General features: G+C 55.3%; 1 protein-coding gene across 1 annotated transcript in view; it reads right to left on the bottom strand.

Annotated features, from left to right (window-relative positions):
• SMARCD3 (SWI/SNF related, matrix associated, actin dependent regulator of chromatin, subfamily d, member 3) overlaps window positions 1-3,122 on the bottom strand; it is a 26,062-nt gene that overhangs the window by 10,145 nt on the left and 12,795 nt on the right. The window lies entirely within an intron of this gene.

Below are 3,122 nucleotides of genomic sequence, written 5' to 3'. Positions count from 1 at the left end.
GTGTGTGTGTGTGTGTGTGTGTGTGTCAGGATATGGGCCCTGCCTTTCAGCTTTGTGTGAGTCTATTTCTGGAGTCTGCGAGTCTTTGTCGATATGTGAGAAAGTGAGGGCAATAGGGGAAATATCTGGGAAAGAGGGACATGGATGGAGCTCATGAGAACAGGAAGACAACATTCGTGGGGAGGCTGGGAGCTGCGGGGTGGTGGAAAGAATGAAGCTAGGAGTGCTCCAAGGGCATGGGTGTGGGTGGGGACCTAGAGGAGCGGGAGCAGTTGATGATGGTGGGACCACCTTCAAAACCGAGAAGAAAGCAGGGGCTGGGGTTTTGAAGGAGTGCCAAAAGGGGTGATGTGGGGGTGGAAGAGGGACAGGAAACAGGAGGGGCAAATCCTATGCTCCTGAGGGAGAGTCCTGGCCCCACCCATGCTCCCAAAGGCTGCACTTCTCCTCTTGTGTGTGTGTGTGTGGGGGGGGGGTAGGGGGGGAAGGAGGGGTTGGGGCAAATTTTGGATCAAGTTGGTTTGATAGGGCTGAATCTAGGCTGGGGACAGGAGACAGTGCCTGGGGAAGTTTGTTGAAAAACTGACTTGCAGTATAGCCCTGAAGACCTGCCATTACACCAGAATGGCTTCTGGCCCTCACCCCTTCATAATGCCTCCATGCACAGAATGACAACAAGGCAGTGTGCTGCCTGCAGCCTGGCTCCCACCTCTGTCCATGTATACATCCACACCAATCCCCCAGAAAGCCAGAGAAGGCAATTTGATCCTGTGCGTGTGCACAGGTCTCTCTCCATGAAAGCCTCCTCTATTCATGGCTTGACAAGGTACCTAGAAGTTCCCTTCCTACCAAATCTTCAGGGTATATTGCGCCAGACCCAACAGACAGAATGAATCCTGGTGGGATGTGGATGGGTGGGGGCTTCTCCATTGGCCATGAACATGGCTGCTGGTAAGCTACAGGTGGGGGCATGTTGCCAGAGCTCCAGTCTACCTACTACTCTTCAGAAGCTGGTAATGCCCTCCACCTTGCTTTGGTCAACATCACACCTGCCCTTAAAAGCCAGCTCAGGCCAGAGCTCCTTCAGGAAGCCCTTCAAGATCCCACTGGTTCCCATGAAACGATCTCTTCTCCCAGTGCCCATTGTTCATCCACCCTGCCCCATGAATTGGCACTGGGTTGACTAATGTCTGATGTGCCCTGTACATACTGTTAGGTTTGGTGTCACTGAATTAGGCTGTGGCTCCCTGAGGTCAGAGACTGGCCTCACAAGTCCCATTTTCACCCCCATGCAGGAGCGCAGGTATTCAATAATACAAATACTACTTGATGACAAGGAGCTCTGGTAACGGTAGTGGTTACGAATTGGGCTGCTAACCTCACGAGGGTCAGCTGTTCTGCGGGAGAAAGATGAGGCTTTTTGCTCCGGTAAAGAATTACAGCCCTGGAAACTCTGTACAGGGTCGCTATGAGTCAGAACCGACTTCACGGCACATAACAACAACAACAACTTGATGACACTTGCCAACACTCAAACTCCATGAGCCTGTGGCTAGAGCTCACACTTGGTCCACCTCTGGCTCCTTTGGGTACTTCTAGCATGAACATGCTAAGCCCATTGGCCTTGAATGTTTGGAGGAATGGGAAGGGAGACACTTTTAGGCTTTGTGCAAAGCTCAGAGCTCTGAGAGCTCTTTAGAGAGTAAAGCAGCATTAAGGAGGTGAGATGTACATTTCAGCTTGGGGAGCTGAAGGAAAAGCATGAAGGTGGGAGTACCCCACATTTGGGAATGAGTTGCGGAGAACTTGAGGATGGGCAATAATTGGTCTTGGAGGTGGAGGGTTATGGGAGGTGGTTTGAAGGAGAGCTATGATGATATTCGGGCGGCGCTGGGAAACATCATTCAAGTTCCTAGATATTCGCCCCGCCCCTGCACCTGCGAAGCCAGATTCAAGGCCTTCTCTTATAGCCTCCACTGGCTTTGCCCTGCTGGAAATTACCCTTATTTGTGCACAGACAACAGATTTACAATGCTCACCCCAACCCGCTCCATGCATATACACACTAATACAAAGGCAGAGGGACAGGAAGGAACACACAGGTTTACAAGGGCACACCCTGACCACCTCCACTTCACACTCACAGAAGCCCGAATTCTTGAGGCACGTGCCAGCAGACTGATGTGCATGCTGCTTTTACTTGGGCGACCAGTTGTGCAGATATAGGGAGCCTTTCGACCAGAAAGTAGAGGGATGACACCAGAGCTAGCACACTGGCCAGGCTCCCCAACAGCCTGACCCAGAATGGTGCTTCATTCTGGCTTGAGCTGGGTAGGAAAGCCCAGGTACCCACAGGCGGCCCGTCCCCCAATCTGGATGGCAGCAGTCTGGGCGGTAGCATGCTTGGTGTCCGGCAGAAGCGCCTGGATTGGCCGGCCGGGTTGCAGCGGCCGGAGCTGGAGTCCCCCCTGCCGTCCCCCCATCTCCCCTTCACTCGCTGAGCACCGCCGGCACCAAATGGCAACGCGCCTCTCTCCACGCAGGAGATGCGGCCGCGGCCTGCCGGGACGGGATGGTGCGCCCCCACCGCCACCGCCGCGGCGGGCAGGGCGCGGGCTCCCTCCACCCCGCCCGGCCAACCCAGGGCAGCGGCATCGGCGGGGCATGCGCGCCGGCCCTCGCGGTGAAGGTCAGCCCCAGGCCTAGCAGCAGAACTCCGCGGCAGCACTGGCAGAGGGGGAGGGATACGGGGACTTAACTCCTTCCCTTCGGAAGACCGCCACCAAGGCCTGGGCGGGCCGGGTCCACCAGTCCCCACCCTCTGTGACAGTCCCAGTTCGGGATGCAGCCCTGAGCAAGGGGGAGGGAGGAAGGAAGGTGTTTGGCGGTGGCTTAGAAGGGGAGAAAGAAAGCTGAAAGGAGCCCAGGGGCAGGAGGAACAAAGGAAATGAACACTGAGGGGGAAAAAGAGTGCTTGGAAGACAACCTGCACTAGCGCCCCATCCCCTAGACCCAACAAAACAGTGTGCCTAAAGAACGGAATTAACCTCGAAGATCTGGGAGAGCCTGTGTGTTCGTGTGTGTGTGTGTGTGTGTGTGTGTGTGTGTGTGTGTGTGTGTGT

Source organism: Chrysochloris asiatica, unplaced genomic scaffold (assembly GCF_000296735.1).
Source record: "Chrysochloris asiatica unplaced genomic scaffold, ChrAsi1.0 scaffold00249, whole genome shotgun sequence".
NCBI lineage: Eukaryota > Metazoa > Chordata > Mammalia > Afrosoricida > Chrysochloridae > Chrysochloris > Chrysochloris asiatica.
This window is presented reverse-complemented; position numbering and strand designations above follow the sequence as displayed.